The 22,689-nt window shown below is 33.3% G+C and overlaps 3 pseudogenes; all 3 read left to right on the top strand.

Annotated features, from left to right (window-relative positions):
• Positions 1 to 5,086: 5,086 nt before the first annotated feature.
• Positions 5,087 to 14,352, top strand: LOC149578291 (GDSL esterase/lipase At4g26790-like; annotated as a pseudogene).
• A 2,333-nt stretch (positions 14,353 to 16,685) lies between these two features.
• LOC149578290 (GDSL esterase/lipase At2g23540-like) lies at positions 16,686 to 19,156 on the top strand (annotated as a pseudogene).
• A 475-nt stretch (positions 19,157 to 19,631) lies between these two features.
• On the top strand, positions 19,632 to 21,363 carry LOC149578289 (transmembrane 9 superfamily member 7 pseudogene; annotated as a pseudogene).
• The last annotated feature ends 1,326 nt before the right edge of the window (positions 21,364 to 22,689 follow it).

Genomic DNA, 22,689 nt, shown 5'->3' with positions numbered 1-22,689 from the left:
GACCACATTGAGAAGATGTTACACTTAGTGATAACATTAATCTTTCACCTTTCAACTTGAATAATTTTTTGTACACATAATATTATGATGAGAAAACTTATCCCCATCATCACCAACTTGTCTTCTTAACATCCTCTTGATTCTCAGAACAACAACTCTACTAAGAGATGTAACAAGTTTACCAGAACATGACTTTGTAAACTCTATCTCAAAATAGACATCACCAAAACTTACATAACATTTTCTAGACTCATCATTAGTTCTTCCAACATTAACTACATATACTAGATACTCATAAGTATCTCCCATAACCTCAAATAGTTAGTATACTTAAGTAGTCATCCATACCAACTTGATCTTTCCACTATTTTTCTATTAGATACCACAAAAGACTATTATGTTGACATCAATGACAAACTTAGTCATGAATGTAACATATCATCATAGTAACATATCTACAATACTCTCCCATAGGAATATCATTAGTGTTCATGCTTCAAAAACATATAACTCCAAGAACAAAATGCTAAAATGGTATAGGAATTCTTTTTGGGATCAAATAGAAACATTTGATGCCTTTGACATTTCTTGGATGGATAAAAGTAACAACAAGATGGCTGACTTTCTATCTAATGTGGGAATCAAGCCTGATGATGTATCATTTGCTGGTGTATCTATAATTGAGATGCAAAATAGGCCTTCTATCTCTAACAATGTAGAAAATTGGCAAGTATTTGGAGATGTTAAATATGTCTCGAACTTTCTTCTTAATGAAGATAAGTATCATGACCAAGAGTTGGACTGTAGTGCTTTTGTAGAAATAATAGATGGAAACCAAAACATCTTTGGTCAAGAAATCTTGTAGTTAAAAATAAACAAGGTACCTAAAGGTTTGGTGGTACTTGAGAGTGTTTTTGATAACCAAGATAGAGTGTATTAAGACACCAAAGACAAGAGGCCAAATGAGCTTGAAGAGAGAAATCTTGGGACTATTGAATCTACCAAAAAGGCATACATTGGTAGGATCCTATTGGCCTAGTTTTTCACATGATAAAATTGTTGTAAATATTTTTGTTAAAATATAGCTTCTCCAAATTGTTGTGTTAGGCTTTTGAGTTTCCATTAGTTTGTTTGGTCTTGGAAAGGGGGTGTTTATTTTTGTCTCCCTAAGTTATTTTGTGCCCTAGGTCCAACATATGGCTTAGTTGCTTTAAAAATTTCAAATCATACATAGAAACCCTTCCAAAATTTTGGATACTTTCCAATATGCCTTTTATTATAAGGTTTTTGTGTGCCTTTTATTTTATCTTTTCTTAAAAAGTGTTTTGTAAGCACACAAGTCATAATAATTGAATCCCCAGAAGATCAATGATCCTTACTCTCTCACAAGCAAAGATGTCTATTATTTAGCCAAAGAAAGAAAGTGAGGGAATAACACCTATCCTATTGGGTCCCTTTTTTTTTTGTAAGAAATAAAGATATTATTACTTTTTTTGAGCCATCGATCAAATTGAGATCAAAGGGGCATCGCATTCTCATTATATAAAATTGCATGTTGTTTAAGTAAAGTGAGAATACAAGCTTTTGGCACATGTCAAATGGTGGGTCAGCTTGTTGAATGTGGATTGATAATGGTATGCTATCAAAAAAATTTCTAGGTGGAAAGTTTTGATTTGTTTTAAATAAAAGGCACAATAAAGAAAGGTTTTCTTTCCCTACCATTAATTAAGTATTAGATCAATGATTCTCACTTTGTTAGAGATTAAAGTTGTGAAGTTTTTAACTAAACAGAGAAAGCAAGAAAGTGACACATGGAATGTGGTGGGTCATGTGCATTTAATGAAGGGCTCAAATGTTACTGTTAGTGAAGTGTCCATGTGGAACATTATGATTTGTCATGAATATAGCACGAAATGAAGAATTTTAATTTCATCTAAGCCATCAGATCATTTTGAATCAACATATATCACATTTTCACATGAAAATATTGCATACTTTCTATCCAAAGTGAGAAAGTGATAACTTAACACCTATACTTAGTGGGACTTGATGATGAAAAAGGGACTTGTAAGACTATAATCGACATGTTTTATCATCATCGATCAAAAAGGAAATCAAGGGCTATCAATTTTTTGCAAATTTGAGTTGCATGATAAATAGCCAAAGCAAGAAAGTTATATGTTGCCATGTGTTCATGGTGACCACACTTTATTTGCAATTATCGAAGCATTTATGAATCTTTGATCTTGGAAGATCAATGACTATCATTTTCTTACATAACAAAGTTGCCTAATGTTTAAGAAAAGCAAGAAAGAAACTAAATGATGGTAAGGGCTTTCAAGTTAAAGATAGAGTTGTATGATCATGATGAATCTATGGCTAGTTTTCAAAGTTGCAATGTGCTTTAGAATATGACTATTGAAGGATTTAGTGTTGATTAATGCTTGTTTGTGTGGAGGGAATATTGCATAAAACATGATTATAAGCCCATTATTGAATACCTAAAGATAAAATTTCAAGAGTAGAGCACAAAATCCCAATGAATTACTTCTTATTCATGTAGAGAAGTATCAAGTTTCAGAATTGTAGGTGTTTTGCGGGTAAGAGCTAATATTTTGTGATCACTTGATCTTTTGCTTTTTTGTACCTTTTCTTGCATGAATTCTAGAAGGATGCAACCATGAAAAAAAAATTTTAGGAAGAAAAATTACTAGAAAATTAATTTTTATGATGATTTCTTACAATAATTACCCTTATCCACCAATGAGACAGCAAAAGGGAGGGAATTGGTTTAAAAAAACCTTAGGTTACAGATTGGTGAGGGTTTATATGATAGGGCTAATTGGTTGAGGGATTTATAAGTATATGTTGGAGGTCTAGAATCATTTAAAAAATGGTTTTTAGAAAGAAATCTAGATACCCCTTTGAGCAACATGTGGCAATTTGATATTGGCAAGCTAGTAATTCGTGGGGTGTTCTTTGATGATGATCTCTTCACTATGATTACAAAAAGATATGACCTTGTATCTTTGTTAGTCAAGAATCATAATGGTGATAATTTTTTTAAGGTTACACCATAATTGATCAGAGAAGTTTTTCATCTTAACCCTAATCACACATTACATGACCCAGTTGATTTTGAAGATCTGCAGACTAGATATGAGGCTGAGATGGTGTATTTAAGAAATGAACTACTACAAGAATATTTTTTCAAGATAGGACAATTATATTTGGTCACACCAAATAATCTAGAACCTTTTTTGAAAAAATATTTCAATCCTAGAGCACATGCATTATATTTCTCTCTTTGCCAGATTTTTGGAATGGATGAACAAGATCACATCTAGGACTCTATTTTTTTCATCATGGCATAGACATTGTAGTATGGTATGAGTTAAATCTTTGATTTTTCTACCTACTTAGTAAAGGAAATTCATAAAGGATTGATAGGTATAAGCAAGGCCAAAGTAGAGAAGCCTTTCTACTAGTATTCAATGCTTATGTATATATGTTTATATAAAGGCCATTCTACATTTTCTAAGGAAATGAAATTGGAGATTGAAAGGGATGGAGAAAGGATTCTTGAACAACTATTGGAACTATTCCTAGAATACCCCAACCCTTACTAGAATTACTAAGGCTAAAGGATTATATAAAAGGTTTGAAAGTAAGTCATAATTGGGGAGACATCATTCCTTACTCAATTTCTACTATATTTGAAGTTTATGGTTTTCTTGGAAATCCACATGTACTATCATAACAAGTACCTCTAAAGGTGGGGATTGTAGAGATTCTATGGTAGATTGGAGGACTTGAGGAGGCATATCTTAGCCACTAATCAGTAGGTACAAATTTCCTAGGTATCACCATTATTCATAATTTTATAATCACTAAGGGTGGATGGAAGCATTTGGAGAAATTTTTAGATAGATATTTGATGGCACAATCCCACTCTCAGTTTATAGACCCTGAGGTATTTTATGATATGTTTAAAGAATGGACCAAAGTTAAATATTATTAACATTTTGTATTTTTTTGGAAGATATAATTAGGAATGATTTTTTTTTTGCAAGAACAAGAAGTTAAAAAGGAAAAATGGAAAGTATGTAGTAGAGTTCTTGATTTTATTAATGCTTTTGAACCTAAATATAACCCCCTTACTAATAAGAAATATTGGGGAGCTAGGATAGACATGTTGATGATCAATTTTGCTAGGTTCATGCAAAAATTGAATGAAAAGAAAGTAATTTGAGCCCAGACTCATCCTTATAAGGCCATTGAGGTCGAGAAAAGATTGGCAAGTAGGACAATTTTAAACCTAGGGTAGTATACATTGCAAAAAAGGCCTGGTTATGTGTTGGCAAGAAGTGTAAAACTAGTACCTCCATACAAGAGACAACTTTTTGAGAGCCCCTTGGTGCACGTATTGCCAAAAGACAGAAGTTAGAATAAGGTTATTCTTCTAGAACTAAAGAATACTCCCCTAAAAAAACTCCTCTTCACATTGAAGATGAAGTATCCTTAAGGGAATAGATGAAACAAATGGGAGGGGAAAGTGATATTATAATCACCACAGCTAATATAGAGGAAGGAGCCCTAGAAGAACTCCCTATGCATGTACTAGTCCTCATTGTGGGAGATTTTAGAGGAAAATAAATTGACCCTATAATAAAAGAGGCATCTCAGAAGTTCATAGATGATGAAATCTTTGTGAAGTTAAGAGATTTCACACAATTTTTATGGAGAAGTAACATTAGCATTTTTTAGACAAGATGCAAAGCTATTTAAATAGAACAACCTGGCAGGTAGGATTATAAAATTAAGTAGGTGGTTAAGGCTAGTCTCATGGAAGAATTTGTACAAATAACCACTAAGGGAGGTAGGCATCTATTGAAGGATTCTGGAGTTTTATTATTACTAGAGTGGGATATTGCTAATGCCATGATTTTTGATACAATAACAAAATCAAAAGACACTCATTTTAGAACTAAGGAGGAAGTCCTACAAGCCCATAAAGGGGTTAAAATATAGTGATGACTATCAAGCTTTAGTAATGTGGTCCATCCAAAGAAGAGACAAAGGTAGAATGCGAGAAATTTCAGATTTTGAACATACAGGAAGCCTTATTGTCTATAAAGTAGAGAAAGTGGATAGTGAAAAGCTCTCCCAGATGACCAAAGAAATGGAAAATTTTGGGGTTGTGGTTGTTGCAAAAGATAAGAAACAATTCTTGGAACTTAATGCTAGGTTTGAAAAGGTACTAGATGCTTATGAGGAAAGAGGAAACAAAATACATCAATTGGAGGCTTAGATTACTCAAATGGATAAGAAATTATGAAAAAGAAAAGTAAGAGAATCTAGCTAGCCTAGGATTACTTATCCTCATCCTCTAGTTGAACCTTTTAAGTCAACTCCCCTTGTAGAAATACTAGATACCCCAAAGAGACCTCAATTCTATACAACCAAAGAATTTGAAGAAGAACATGACAAACTATGGGCACTATATGTGGGATTGGATATCCAAAATGAGGAAAAAATAAGAAAAATAATTATGTATTTGGTAGACAAGATTGGGTGGCATACATTTTATGAACAATTTTCAAGGTTAATGAATATATGGAATGAGCTGAAAAATAATGAGGTCGCTTTGAAGCCAATTATGAATAAATGGAATAATAGTGACATGGATGTCACTCATTTATGTTTTTCAGTCATTAGTTTGTCTTGTGAGAAAATTAAAAAAAACCTTTGACATGACTAATGACCTCTCTAATTTTGATGATAAAAGAATTGAATTGCAAAAGATAATCATAAACTATTTCTCAAAGTTTCTTGATAAAAACTTTGAGTTTTTTCCTCATGCACTCAAGAAAATAGATAAAATTGAAAGACAAGGAAGAATGGGCCAAAGAATTGGATGATTTGATATGCCTTAGATTCAATAGGGTCATAAATGAAAAGGGACATGCACGACTGGCAAAAAAAACTGAGGAAGTTGTTAAAGTTCAAATATTCTTTGATTATTTCAAAGAAGAGTTTGTTGAAATAAATAAACTAGGAGAGTATGTTCTAAAGAAGTAGTAGGAAATATTGAATTTTAATTGGCCATATGACACACTTTTCAACAAGTGTATGGTAGATCTTGTACAATCAAAATTGTTAGTATTTGATGAAACTAATGAAGATGAGGTGGACCAAGATGAACTACAAATAATTGATGTATTGGTTAAAGCAGAAGAGGAAAAAGATAAATAATCAATATGTAGTAACAAGTAAAAAAGTTCAAATTGATGACTTCGCAGCAAAAGAATCAAGTGTAACAATTGGTTTGTTAGTACATGATGGCCTAGATGGAGAACCATGAGTTAGACTCAAATTTCTTTCAAATATCAAAAACTAGTGCATCATACATAAATCCAATGGTCACACAATCCAAGGAATGAGAATTTCATCAAGGCCAATTATCAAGTGAAGCTCCTCAACAACAAGAAGCCATAGCAGAAGTGGTCCCATTAAACGAATTTTCACGATATAAATATTCTATTGCACTAAATTTTGTCTTTTATGATAGTAACCTTTTTGTAATATCTTTCTATCTTAAGGACAACATGTATGCACCCTAAAATGGTCACCTAGACTATGGGCCTCCATTATTCAATTTATCAATTTCCTGAATCAATGGTTTGCAATATTTTTATTAAATCAATTTAAATCGATTTCCTTGATCATATTCGATTATTTATTTTTCTAAGGTTAATAATTTTATTCTAAGTCTTTTTTAATTAAAATAAAATATCCCTTTTAATTAAATAAAATAAGTCCCCATTTAATTAAAAGAAAACTTCTCTTTTAATTAAATTCATCCACATTTAATTAATTAAGAGAAAAACCCCTCTTTTAATTTAATTAATTATTTCCTATTTGATTAAAAGAACTTCATCCCTTTTAATTAAATAAATCCCATGTGAAAAAGGAAATGAAATTAATAAAAATTAAAGAAATTCCTTTTTCCTTCCCTCATTTAATTCTTCTCCTTTTTCCTCATTGTTGGAATTTTGTCTCACATGGATCAAACTCTATTATCCCCTATTGGTTGTGAGAAGCTTCCCACTTCCACATTTTTCTTTATAAGGGAGAGCCCTCACCTCATTTTTGACACCCATTATTATTCTAATGTTATGTTGCAAGTTTGAACATCCATTATTATCCTATTGTTATGCTGCAGGTTTGGAGAGCGATTTTGAAGAAGGAGTTTGAACACTAAAGCTTTTTTTGGAGAACTTCTATCTTCTTATCTTATTCTCTCTTGCATCCATGACTTCCATCATGAGATTTCATCCTTGCATTTTCATATTATCTTAGAATCATATTTATTTTCATAGATTAATATTGCATTGTTATTTCTTTTCATAGATTAGGTTTCTTTTCTTGCATTGTTATCATATAGATTATTTTACATCTCTATTTGCATGCATTTTGGATCCTTGAATCTCTTGTTTTATGGTGTACTTGCATGGGCACAAACTAGGTCAGACTGAGGGCCTCCATTACAAACCCTTGCACTCCATGAATAGAGAGCTATGAGCTGCCATTTGAGACCTTATTTTTGAGAAATCTTGGATATAATGACTCATAGAAGTGTGACCACATTTTAGGCATACATTTTTGGAACCCACCGTGGGATATTTAAAATGACCAAAATCTGAGTTCTTGAGTCAAGACTTTATAATCAAACTACTTTGTTGTCCTATTATTTCCAATTTTCCTAGGTTGATCCAGTTTAGATTAGGCTACTTACTCGATTTTTAGAATCTTTTTGGTACCTTGGGTTATTATCCTTTGACCTTTTCAATTAGTAGTCATTGATTTCACAAGTGACCTTGTTTGGAGTTGGTGAGTTAGAGACCGTCTTTGTTGAGAAAGATATACCTTGGATTCTTTGATATTACACTTGGAGAGTCTTAGTAATCTCTTGTCCATCCAATTTCATCAAAATTCAATTTTAATTAATTAAAATTTGGGTAAATCATCCTCCTAGTCCATATATGCTAGGGTATTCACCCAAAGTTGTGGGCACCTCTATGGTATTGCAATATTTTATCTTATCATCTCTTTCTTGGACAAGTGAGTGCTTTTACTATCCTAGTTTGGTACCAACATTTCTTAAGGTTATCCTATCAACTAGTACCTTTTCTTTCATGTTGGTTACAAGTGCTATTAAATGTTTCTCAGCATTCAAATGAACTCAAATGGTATCAAATTTCACAAAATGACTCTTGGTCTTCTTTCTTCTTCATCTTTGATGTCTTTCTAGTCTCCCATTTCCATTCTTCCTCTTCTTCATGTCTTCTTGATTCTTTTCCTCCTATTATCATATATTCTACCTTCTTCTATTCATCCTTTCTCTTCTTCCATGCTTGATTATTCTTCTTCTAGAACCATAGATCTTGAATATCTTCTTAGGGACCATCATTTTAGTATAGATGAACTCAACCTCCGTATTGAATTTGAAAAGTTTTCTTAGTCCAATAGATATATGGATGCCAACCTTATGACAAAAATGATGGAAAAAGGGAAGAAATCAAATGTTCTTGCTAGGATCATACACAAATATCATATCACAATATCTCTCTTCCAAATATTCCTTATCTTCCAAGTCTTATCATGATTCTTATAAATATCATTCAGATTCTTCATCTTCTAAGTCTTATCATGATTCTTCTAAATATCATTCAATTTCTTCATCTTCTAAGTCTTATCATGATTCTTCTAAATATCAATCACATTCTTCATCTTCTAAGTCTTATGATGATTCTTCTAAATATCATTCACATTCTTTATATTCCAAGTCTTATCACGATTCTTCTAAATATCATTCACATTCTTCATACCAATTCTTACCATGATTCTTCTAAATATCATTCGTGTAGGTCTTCACTTAGCTCTTCTTCATGATATCATTCTTCTTCTACTTCTACCAAGAGTCTTAGTCCTCTTATTAAGATATACCATAATGATCAACATGAAATGTCTTGTAATATGCCTATATATAATGCCTATAGTGACAATGATTATGATGACAATGACTATTCTATTCCTATGATTCCTAAAAGTCCTTCTAGTCCTATGCTTGTACTTAAAGGGGACGAGTCATGGAAAGATATTGATGGTAATCCATATGACTCAAAATTTGAAAACAACATTGATAAATTTTGTGAACAATACCTAAATGATAAATCCACATTTTTTGAGGAAGATAAATCATTTTTTTGTGCTAAAATGAAACATCAATGGCATAAGAGTTCCTCTTCTAAGAACCCTCATGTTGAAAATAAAGATTACACTCTTGAGCAAGATCATGTTAATGTTGAACCTTTGTCTTCTGATGCTCCCCTTCCATCTTCTACTTCCTCCACTATCCATACATCTCCTAAAGATTCTGAGTCTCTCAAATCTTCTACCAATCCTTCATCCAAAAAAGATCCTAATGCTTTTCATGTGGTTCCCTATAGTTATCCTCAAAGGCTACCTTTTAAAGAAACTCAAGCTAACCTTCACTTAGCTGCAAATACTTTTGATAATGTTAAACCTAAAGAGCCTAAGACTTCATGTGCTATAATGCCTACTTCATCTAGTCCTTTATCATCTATTCCAAAGTATTCCATACAATTCTGACACGCTTCCTTCTCCTTAGGAGTGGCTTCATGTGAAGAGGACTCTAAAAATGATAAAGAAATGAATATAATGAAAGATCAAGATCGAGAACCTCCCATGTCATCCAATTATTTTTATGATGTCTCTGATCCATTTCATGGCTCTTTTGATCCTTTGTACCCTTCCTCATTCATTCCACCATGTCTTAAGTATTCTCCTAAGTAGGATCAAGCTCCTACTTACACTATTGAGCTTATTGACAATCAAAATGACCTTAATATAGTTGCATCTTCCAAAGATGATACTTCCATTAAGGTTATAAAAAATGGTGTTGGTACTTCCAATGTTGAGCCTATTGAAAATCAAGAGAAAAACTCTACGCTTATGCTATCCAAAGATTTTTATCAAGATCAAAGTCTTCCATCTTCTTGTTCTACCACTCCATGTTCCCTTCCACTTTTTGCTCTTCCTAAGACTTCTCAAGCTTCAAGTCTCCTATCAAATAAGTTTCTCCTATTCAAGATTTTCATAATCCTATTGAAAATACTAATGCTTACTCTAAAGATCCTGATGTCCTTGATTGTCATATAGATGTTGATGAACTTATTGATTACTATTTTGCATCTCCCACATCCATCCTTGGATCTCCCCCACCAATACTAAATGCTTCATGTCTTCCTTCCATCTTGGGTCCTTATGTACCTTCACTTTCCCCTCCCAACTCTCCTAATTTATCATCCATCTTGGGTCCTTACGTCCCTCCCTCTCCTATCTTTCCTCAAGATCAACGTGGATGCATATCCTTGAATCCTTTTCATCCACCCACTTACCCAAACCAGTCATATCATCCTTCTTCTTCCACAAGTCCCAAGTCTTTTGGAAGTAACATAAATGTTCAATAAAAGAAAAATAAGCAATACAAGAATCCATATAAAAAATAAGAGCATCATGTCTCCTCTAATCAACATGGGGGCATAAAGTCAAAAGAGATATCTAAGAAAAAAGTTGTAAGACAAGTATGGATTCCAAAATCCATCATTGAAGATATTATCTACAAATCATCAACAAGAAATGAAAAGAGGCCTATGACTATATGGATTCTAAAGTATCTCTTGAGAGAGTCTAATTTTGAACAAAAATTGAAGTTGACATTCAAGCTTCCAAAGAATTCCACTTCATCTTCTTCCAAAAGAATTCTTCCATTCCATACACCTAAATTGTAACCTCTTCTATCCACTCACCACATTCGTTCACATATTCCTTCATTCACATTTTCTCCATCCTCTCACTACCCTTCAAGGTGTGTGTTGACATTGATCTTGCCTTCATTTCCATCTTCCAATCTCACTCACTTTGCATGAATCCATATCCTCCATTTTGTCTTCCATCTTCCTTTTGCCTATCTACATCTTTGAGCATATTGTTTCAACTCCTTTTCATGTCATGGTTTAAAATTTGAAGGAGCATTATCTAAAAAGCTTAAAATCTTCCAAAAAATTTAAAAATTTTGAAAATTTTTGGAAAAAAGAAAGAAAGAAATGAAAAGTTAAAAAATGTGCCTTGATGAAAACCTCATAATTAGGCACCTTGGTAGCAAAAGTAAAGAGAAATAAATTCATCCTATGGTGAAAACCACTCCCTTGTGGTTCCTTGGATAAGTAACATGATGAAAATCTAACAATTAGACATCATTCATAGTTCTTTTACATCTCTCCTCCATTCTCTCTTTGATCTTGACAATGTTGACCTATGCAAAAACATTTGGCTATCTTTTGAGCTATCTTATGATGATCTTGTTTTCATTCCTTTCATGTTTAGCCTTCATATCTATTTTCCTCCATTCATTCTAGTCTTTCGCTATCTTTTTCCCATTTACCCCTTTGGTCTTTATCTAATAAAAAAAAGTAAAATATCATGCTATGAAGCCTCTTGACATGTCTACTCCTTTGGATTGCATCTTTCCCACTTTTACATTATGCTTTCGTGAATTATCCTATGCTAGCCTTTCATTTCTTGTCCAAATGTTCTTTACATAACATATTTTCCCCTAGCTTGGGTACTGTTGAGGAGTTTTCCCTTGAAGATTTCTTCCCTTTATTCTCCTTCATTCTCTTGTCTTTCATTTCTTCCACCAGCTTGCTAATCACTCTTGTCCTCCAGCTTGCTAGACGTTGGGACTAAATGATGTTCTCTTGCTTGAGAGTTTGAATGCCATTTTGTCTAGGGTTATCTTTGTACATATTTATTGATCCTAAAAAAATAAAAATAAATGATATATTTCAAAAATCCAAAAAAATGATATATTGTGAAAATTCTAAAAATTGAAAAATGTCCTAAATAAAATGATCATCTTAGTAATAAGCGCTTTGATGTATCTCCAAAAAAAATTATATATTCCAAAAATACAAAAAATAAAAAATAAAAAATTCAAAAAGATAGAAAAAGCGCCTTAGTGAAAACCTAGAAATAGGCGCCTTGGTAGCAAAAATACAAATTTATTTTTTTATAAAATTTCCTAAAATAATAATAATAATAAAATTGAAGTGGTGAAAACCTAGAAATGAGCGCTACTTGAGGCCATTGCACCCCTATTTCTTAGCATGCATCCTCAACACTTAGCCTTTCTCCATAATGCCTTGTCCTCAACACACTTAATGCTTTTTTAGCACAAATTGTTAATGCTTGACTTATGTCATGACCTTTTCTTTGTGTGCTAACTGTTATTGATTTTTTTTGAGTGTCATTGTCTAATAAGTCTCTTTGGGATGCATAGCTAGAGGACTTGGGGCATGGGGCATGTTTTTATTTATTTTCTACTTGTGGGTGTGGTCTTAAAACTCTAGAGTTCTATTGTTGTCCCCTTGAAAAAATTAGAAGATTTGAGGCATCATCCTTGACTATTTTTGCACAATTGTTCTTCTAGTCATCCTAGCATCTATGCCTCGAAGCGAGCACAGTTTTGCTACATTAAACTTGGTAAGCTAACATCGCTATCTTGACCTTTATGTCCTTGATGCTTATGTTAGAATCTTTCCACATTCCAATCCAATATAAATCACATTCATATCTTAATGGTTGCAATTTGTAGGCATACTTCCAGTTCCCCAATTTAAAGCTTCCAACTCAGCCCATCAAGTAAATCTTTTTTTGGTTGATTTTGTTGATTATGGTAGCATTTGGTGAAAGCATTGAACCTGCATCCTAATCCTCAAGTTTAAATGTTCAAAGCTTTACACACACTTCATTTGAATCAAATTCAATGTTCAAATTCTGACTTACAGTTTCAAAGATCAACCTCCAAGCATAATCATGAACACAAATTTTCATGCAAGGAGGTCTCATGTCAAGGTTGCCTTTTGCTTCACTGGTATGTTAATCCTAGTAGCTTTTACTTGGTAGTCTTTTTCAAGTGTGCCTAATTTTAGGAGTGCCATTCTAGAGGGGAATGAATTTTTTGTTTTAGAGAGAAGCTTAAAGGAGCTACGAGAAGAGAATTAAGAACTTTCATAGAGAACCCTACTAGCAATCAGTGAATTTGCATCACTATGGACTAGAGATATTGGATTTCTACTAGGGTGGACCTCCTCAATGCTATATCTAAGCTCCTGTGTATAATAGATACTTAAAAATAGGTCTAGAAAATTTTTCGATGGTTTGTCATTGGGGATGATAAGCTATGTAGTGATGAAAATTTGACATATGGAGTTGCCATTTTGATGCAAATAACATCATGGGAAGATTTGTTTTCCAAGCTACCTTGGCTACTTGGGAGTTTAGGGACAATATCTCTAGACATAATCATATTGATATAGGCTTATTATTTTAGGTACCGTTATGTGAAGATAACAAATGAGGCCATGCCACTTTGTCTAACTACTTGGGGCTTCCCTTTAGTCCTCCACATCTAGGGCCAAAGGAAAATTTTAGGAGAGGTATAAATTTTGCATCAAGAGGTAGTGGATTACTTGACTCAATAGTAGCTAATGAGAATATTATCACAATGGATCACCAAGTAGATCAGTTTGAACACTATTCTTCTATCCTCAGGAAGACATACACATCTGGAGTTGCACAGGTGAAATCCCACCTTAAGAAATGTATATACTACATTTCAATTGGAGTAAATGATATTACCTCCTACGTAAGCAACACAACTCTCCAAAACACCACTTCTCAACAATTATCACATTGTTGATCTCCAATTTTGATCAGTACATAACTAGGCTTTTTCGGGCGGGGGCAAGAAAAGTCCTTGTAGTGGCTACTCCACCAATAGGATGTGATCCTTATTGAAGACTTACAAATTAAGGTGAATGTTTGGACATAGAAAACCAACTATTTGTTTCATATAGCACTGATGTGAAGTCACATATGGCCCAGTTTAGCCAAAAGCTATTTGGATTATCCATCATACAATTTGAAACTTATGATTATCTTTTGAACATAATTCAGAATGGTGAAGCCTATGGATTCAAAGATATAAAGTTAGCATGTTGTGGATCAAGATTGTTTAATGTACAAGTACAATGTGGAATGTTGAATCCAAAGGATCTGTATTGCAATGATACAAGTGCATATGTGTTCTGGGATATTGCACGTCCAACTGAAAAAGTGTATGAACTATTTTCACAATAGATATGGAGGGAAAATTCTTTTGTTATATACCTATTTAATATCTCTAGACTAGTCTCGTGTTAAAAGCTTTGGGTTACAAATGATGTCTAATCTCTAGATCCTTATAAGTCTGAACAAAGCATTAGATAAGAGAAATATAAAGCATCAAATTGGCTCTCAATCACATGATTCAACTATCATTATCACCTTAAAATATTAGAGCCATTATGACATATCACAAGTGTCCAATCAATATTTGATTGTGTGTTGAATTTAGAGTTTCTTTCTCATATAAAAAGCGACATCCACATCCATTGTGGTGACATCATTGAATGACCTGAGAATGAAGAAGTTTCTTTGGTAGAAAATACCCTCCCATGCTCATTTTCTGCAAGGAAAAGCTATTTGCTTATTTTCCACAAGAAGAAGCTATTTTCTTATTTTATGCAACGAGAAGCTATTTGGCCATTTTCCACAAGGAGAAGTTATTCACTCATTCTCTGCCAAAGAGAAGGTGCAGGTGTGATTCATAATATGCTAGTTGATATACACAACCATTGAAAATATGCTGAGGCTATAAGAATAAAATCCCAAGTGTGCCAACATGGATAATGTCTATCTTCACTTTGAGGGTGATGAGCCATAGGAAAAAGTGGACAAGCTCACTTCAACTAAGACACAACTTCCTTATGATTACTATTATTTGGAGCCGAAGGAGATCTTAAATAATGCTGATAATTTGGGAGAAGTTCTCCATGGGGATTGCATTGAGAACTCTCCTCATGTGTTTGGGATGAGAGAAAACAAATTGTGCAATTATGTTTGCGAAAAAAGTTGGATTTCAAGTCTGTGAAGAATTTCATGGAAAAAATAGATAATGAGTATCATGTGCGAATGATTATCAATAATATTCCTATGATAGTATCTAGGCAAAGGAGGGATGGAACCCCAACATATTCCTATGAACATGGCTTTTGTGTTGCCTTCAAAGAAAACTATGTAGGGAGCACAGAAGAAAAGTATTTTATCCACAACCATTTGAACTTTGAACCGAAGTACCACAAGGATGTAGAGACTAATACTTATTATGAATCAGAGTATTTGGTTATTACTTTTTTTGATTATAATCAATCAGAGCATGGTTGTATTCAATATTGAACACCTTCTTGCATCTTCAGTCAAATGGAAAATGGGTTGTAAACCAGAGTATTTTCAACTATTCCTGTTGTAAAGATTAGGATGTTTAATCATCTTTTCACTCTAGTTTCATTGCATTTACATTTACATTATTCATTTTTGCATTACCAATGTCGAGAAGTCATAGAATTATGGGTTCTTGGTATTGGCTAGGTTTAGGAGCTAAAATCTACCTAAGTTAGTCCTATCTAGGGCTAGCTTGTTTTTCCCTCTTCCGTTCTTAGGTTAAGAACGTACCCAATTAGTTTAGGAACTAGTAAATCTATTGAATATAATTTGATAATGGAGCTATACCTTTCAATTTAGAGGAAATCTATCAACCTGAAGATAGATTATCCAATTGTTGGTATCTGATTATTCTTTCAAATTTGGGCATTTGAGAGTTAAAGTAAAAAGAACCAATCTGTTTACCAACAGATTTTTGGCGACTCTACTGGGGAATGGAAAAGAAGAGTAGTGTGGAGTTTTACTTCCTCAGTTTATTATTATCTTTGCTACTTGGAAATTGGCAACTCTATTTTTAATTCTTAGAATTTGTGGTCAAGTAGTTTAGCACTTTCAGTTTCTAAATTTGAGGTACCTTCCCTAGGATGGAGGTTGGTGGCTCTGTTGAGGAATATTTCTTGAAATATTAAAAAAATTTAAAAGATTGGATGCCAGTAAGAGATGAAGATGTTTCAGACATCTTTATCTTTATCCTAGGATTCAAAAACCCAATTAAAGAAGTTATAGAAGACATAGTGAGAAGTGTGAATTGGTTGAAGGTTGCCTATGGTTGTTTTCTCATCAAAAAGAAACCTCATGTGCAAGAACCTAAGGAACAAGAGAATGCATGTGAAGATCTTCAACAAGTTAAAAATGAGGAGCCTAACCTCATCTCATTACATGTATTGCATGAATAGGAAGAAGAACAACATATACAAGATGACCTTCGAGTAAATAATGATGGATGTTTCTATAATTTACATTTTTAGTTGGATTGTTCAAATGAGGAAAAGGTCAATTGTTTTGAGAATAAAGGAAGTTTCAGTTTGAAGTTTGATCCTATGTTAATAGAAAGTGATATTCAAGATGTATCGATTCCAATAGTATGCTATGATAAAACTTCATCATGTCAAATAGATGAAGGTTCAATGTTTTCTTACTCTTCTTTTGATTTTCAAGATGAAAGTTTGGTTGGGATTGAAGAAGTTAAAAGGTTACAACAGTTGACACCATCCATGACTTCAAAAAACACATTACCTTGTAAGGAAGAGGTTATCTCTCAGCTCTTACCAATTATTGAAGAAAGGGATGCTCCTCCAATAGCTTTAGGTATTGAGTCATCATCCTATGTCACTGTTTTGGATAGAAGATTTTCAGATTTGATCTGTGAGGAGGATAAGGAAATTATTTCAGTCAAAATTTATCCTAAAATTTGAAAGGCATGTTCAAAATTTGAGGTTGTCATGTATGCTGAAAATCCTCCAATTTATGATAGCCCTAGGTGTTTGAATGATAAAGATAATGAAGTGTTTTCTTTGGAGATATTCGAGAAATGTTTTTTTTAATTTGAGTTTTGGAATGGCCTCGAATCTTCCATGCAAAAGGATAAAGAAAAATTGGAATTCTATGATGAAACATGGATCTTTGGGTATAATATTTTTGTTGCAAGACTTCCTCATTATATTGAGTTGATTTTCAGTATTGAAAGGATCATTAAATTATTTCATTGGAACACCATGCATTGTTCTAGAATGGATCCTTCTTTTCTCAATTGGTTAATGGCTATGTATGAGTTTCATTATGCTCCCCCGCATTTTGGTGAGGTTTCCTCACTTGTTTGTAAATATGTTTTTCTTTCCAAATTTTGGCTTGCCTAGTTTAGTCTTTCCTTGCATTGTTGTGTTACTGTCTACTTTTCTAGTTTTGATTTTTCCTTGCTCCCCTCCACCCTCCTAGTAAGTAGCTCTATGTTTTCCCTATTTTTGGCCCAACTCTATAGCCCAATGGATAAGGCCTAGTTGGAAAAACCTAAGATTCTAGATTCTTTACATACTTTGCAACACATAATCCCCATTCAAAGCTAGCTGGAGGCATACTTCTAGTTCCCCAATTTTAAGCTTCCAACTCAACCCATCAAGTAAATCTTTTGTTGGTTCATTTTGTTGATTATGGTAGCATTTGGTTAAAGCACTAAACCTGAATCCTAATCCTCAAGTTTAAATGTTCAAAGCTTTACATGCACTTGGTTTGAATCAAATTCAATGTTCAAATTCTAACTTATAGTTTCAAAGATCAACCTCCAAGCATAACTTTATGAGCATATATTTTTGTGCAAGGAATTCTTGTTTCAAGGTTGCCTTTTACTTCACTCATCTATTAATCCTAATAGCTTTCAGTTGGTAGTCTTTTTCAAGTGTGCCTAATTTCAAGAGTTCCATTCTAGAGGGGAATGAATTTGTTGTTTTACAGAGAAGCTTAAAGGAGCTACGAGAAGAGAATCAAGAACTTTCATAGAGAACCCTACTAGAAATCAATGAATCTTCATCACTATGGACTAGAGATATTGGATTTCTACTTGGGTGGACCTCTTCGATGCTATATCTAAGCTCTCATGTATCACAAATATTTAAAAACAAGTTTAGAAACTCTATCAATGGTTTGTCATTGGGGATGATAAGTTGTGCAGTGATAAAAATCTAAGATATGGAGTTGCCATTTTGATGTTGATAACATCATGGGCCAATTTTTTTTCCAAGCTACCTTGGCTATTAGAGAGTTTAGGGATAGTATCTCTAGACATAATCATATTGGTACAGGCTTATTATTTTAGCTATTGGTATGGGAAGATAACAAATGAGGCCATGCCACTTTTGCTAACTACTTGGGGCTTCCCTTTAGTCCTCCATATCTAGGGCCAAAGGAAAATTTTAGGAGAGGTATAAATTTTGCATCAAGAAGAAATGGATTGCTTGACTCAATAGTAGTTGATGATGATATTATCACAATGGGTCACCAAGTAGATCAGTTCAAACACTATTCTTGTATCCTCAAGAAGACATACACATCTAGAGCTACACAGGAAAAATCCCACCTTAATAAATTTATACACTACATTTGAATTGGAGTAAATGATATTACGTCCTACATAGGCAACACAACTCTCCAAAACACCACTTCTCCTTAATAGTTTATCACATTGTTGATATCCAATTTTGATCAGTACATAACTAGGCTTTATCAGGTAGGGGCAAGAAAAGTCCTTGTAGTGGCTACTCCACCAATAGGATGTGATCCTTATCAAAGACCTACAAATCAAGGTGAATGTTTGGACATAGTGAACCAACTATTTGTTTCATATAACACTACTATAAAGTCACATATGGCATAGTTTAGCCAAAAGCTATTTGGACTATCCATCATACAATTTGAAACTTATGATTATCTTTTGAACATAATTCAAAATGGTGAAGCCTATGGATTCAAAGATATAAAGTCAACATGCTATGGATTAGGATTGTTTAATGTAGAAGTACAATGTGGAATGATGAATCCAAAGGATTTGTATTGCAATGATACAAGTGCATATGTGTTCCAGGATATTGTACATCCAACGAAAAAAGTGTATGAACTATTTTCACAATAGATATGGAGGGGAAATTCTTTTGTTATATACCCATTTAGTATCTCTAGACTAGTCTTGTGTTAAAAGCTTTGGGTTACAAATGATGTCTAATATCTAGATCCTTATAAGTCTGAACAAAGAATTAGATAAGAGAAACATAAAGCATCAAATTGGCTCTCAACCACATGATTCAGATATCATTATCAACTTAAAAGATTAGAGTCATTATGACATATCACAAGTGTCCAATCAATATTTGATTACGTGTTAAATTTAGAGTTTCTTTCTCATATAAAGAGAAACATCCACATCCATTGTTGTGAGGTCATTGAATGACCTGAGCATGAAGAAGTTTCTTTGGCAGAAAATACCCTCCCATGCTCATTTTCCACAAGGAGAAGCTATTTGCTTATTTTCCATATGAAGAAGCTATTTTCTTATTTTATGCAAGGAGAAGTTATTCACTCATTCTCCACCAAAGAGAATGTGTTGGTGTGATTCACAATATGCTAGTTAATATACACAACCATTGGAAATATGCAAAGGCTTTGAGAATAAAATGACAGGTGTGCCAACAATTAATATAGATAATGTCTATCTTCACCTAGAGGGTGATGAGCTGCAAGTAAAAGTGGACAAGCTAGCCTCAACTAAGACATAGCTTCCCTATGATTACTATTATTTTGAGCCAAAGGAGATCATCAACAATGCTGAAAATTTGGGAGAAGTTCTTCATGGGGATCACATTGAGAACTCTCCTCATGTGTTTGGGATGAGAGAAAACAAGCTGCGCAATTATGTCTGTGAAAAAAATTGGATTTCAAGTCTGTGAAGAATTTCAAGGAAAAAATAAATAATGAGAATCATGTGCGAATGATTCTCGATAATCTTCCTATAGTAGTACCCAAGAAAAGGAGGGATGGAACCCCAACATATTCCTATGAACATGGCTTCCATGTTGGCTTCAAAGTAAGCTATGTAGGGAGTACAAAAGAAAAGTATTTTATCCACAACCATTTGAACTTTGAAGAGAAGTACCACAAGGATGTAGAGACTAATACTACATGTATTGTTAGTTTTGAAGTCACACCTTTCAGTGTAAAACATGAATATGAGCAGCTTTGGGAACTTGAGAATCCACATTTGATAACTTTCAATGCAAACACTAAGCGATATGTTTTAAATTTTGATGCTCCCAAGGAGGTAGAAGAAGGTAATGATGTCATCTTCAGTTATGTTGTTACTTTCAAGTATAACCTTGTGAAATGGGCATTTCGATGGAATACATATCTGCTAATGTCAAATTATCAGATCTAGTGGTTCTCCATAATTAATTCATTAATGATTGTATTTTTCCCTTTTGGCATGGTGGCAATGATCACGATGAGAACTTTGTATAGGGATATTTCAAAATATGACCAACTGTAGATATAGGATGAAGCCCAAGAAGAAACAAGATGGAAATTGGTCCACGAAGATGTGTTTAGGCCTCCTAGTCACTCTAGCCTACTTTGTGCATTTTCATGGGTTTATTTGCTAGCTACTCTTCATCTCATTTGTATAAGATGTTCAAAAGTAGATATCTATTAGCTGGGCTTCATTAATGAAGTTGATTGGGGTTAATGAGAAGGATTTTGAGCTATTGGAACTTCCTCCAAGCAAGAAACTCACCTCTCAGGGATTAAGATTGCCACAAGTAGAAGACCATATTAAGTTCCTTGATGTTTATTTTAACTACCTTGTAAGGTTGTGGTTCCTATCTTGTAAAATGTAAATTTATCAATTGCTTTGAGTGAGCTAGTTGCATTGGTTGGTCTTAGTGGTAGTGGCAAGAGTACTCTGGTCAATTTACTTCTGCACTTGTATGAGCCAGCAAGTGGATAGATCTTAGTTGATAGAATTCCTTTGAATGAGCTTGATGTCATGTGGCTTCAGTCAAAGATTGGTGTTGTGAGTTAGAACCCACATCTTTTTAGTGTGGACATTGCTTCCAATATAAGTCATGGGTGTACAAGGAAAGTTAGTCATAGTGAGATTGAATGGGTAGCCAAACAAGCTCATGCACATGAGTTTAAATTTCCTTGCCAGAGGGTTACAAAAATCTCATTAATAATGCTTGTCTTAGTGGGGGACAAAAAAAATGTATATCTATTACTAGAGCTATTTTAAGAAACCCAACAGTTTCAGTACTTGACAAAGCAACTAGTGCTCTAGATGCTAACAGTGAGAATTATATAAAGAAAACAATTGAAAGAATTATGCATAACAATGGTAAGAGGAAAAAAATTTAAATATGAAAGAGAAACTCGAAAGCTATGAAGACATAAATATGAAAAGCCATAAGTAAGAAACTTAAAGGTCAATTTTAGTAATTGAAAAGTCACTGACAGAGAAACTAAATAGTTGCTATGAGGACAGTATTTATGGTAGATTTTGAGATGGATTAGGGGTTCTTCTTTTCTACAATGGTAGGTATTTCTAGGGTAGAGAGGAGATAGTAGTTTATTGTATGTATTTAGAGGATTTTATATTCTAATTTTTGTAATAGATTCAACAAAGGAATTCAGAGAAAATAAAGTCAGAGTATTTTTACTTGTGGTGTTCAATAAAAAGAGGTTTTATTTTGAATTAGAGTATTTAGTTATTACTTTTTCTGATTATAATCAATCGAAACATGGTTGTAGTAAGTCTTGAACACCTTCTTGCATCTTGAGTCAAATGGTGAATGGGTTGTAAATTAGAGTATTTTCAACTATTCTTGTTGCGAAGATTAGGACGTTTAATCTTCTTTTCACTCCAATTTCATTGCATTTACATTTACATTATAAATTTTTGCATTACCACTGTTGAGAAGTAATAGGAATTATGGGTTCTTGGTATTGGCTAGGTTTAGGAGCTAAAATTTGCCTGAGTTAGTATTATCTAGGGTTAGCTTGGTTTTCCCTCTTCCGTTCTTAGGTTAAGAACATACCCAATTAGTTTAGGAACTAGTAAATTCATTGAATATCATTGATAAGGGATTTGTACCTTTCAATTCAGAGGAAATTTATCAACCTGAAGATAGATTATCAAATTGTTGGTATCTGGTTGTTCTTTCAAATTTGGGCATTTGAGAGTTAAATTAAAAAGAACCAATATATTTACCAACATGCTTGTAACTAGTGATGATTGTGTGATTTTTTGATGTTCATTAATAATGGACTGATGATGAAAATAAGTTCTTTAACATTCTCTAATGAATGATGAACACAAAATCCTATGTTACAGTTGCTCCTTTGCAAGTATACCATTTCATTTTCATGTAGCTTGCATTGTTAGACTTCATGTTAGTTTGCATTTTTAGGCTCCATTATGAGTTTGAGAGGGTTTTACCTTCATATTTCTTGTTGAATTTTAATCAGCTGTGGTCATGTTTTGATCTTCATTTCCTTATCTTCTTTAGTGATCTCAATCAAAATTTCTATCTTAAACAGTTGATTGATTTTGGAGCATTCTATTTCTTATGAAAATTTTTCTTTTCTTCTTTCTATTTCTTTTCATCTCTTCCAAATTTCTATCTTTCATTTTCTTTTACCCCACTTCTTTTCTTCTAATTCAACTTTGGGGAATAATATTTC

The sequence above is a fragment of the Cupressus sempervirens genome, chromosome 1 (genome assembly GCF_028749045.1).
Source record: "Cupressus sempervirens isolate cs-2001-9-10 chromosome 1, ASM2874904v1, whole genome shotgun sequence".
In the NCBI taxonomy this organism is placed as follows: domain Eukaryota; kingdom Viridiplantae; phylum Streptophyta; class Pinopsida; order Cupressales; family Cupressaceae; genus Cupressus; species Cupressus sempervirens.
Note: the sequence above shows the minus strand (reverse complement) of the source record. Positions and strands in the feature narration are given on the sequence as shown.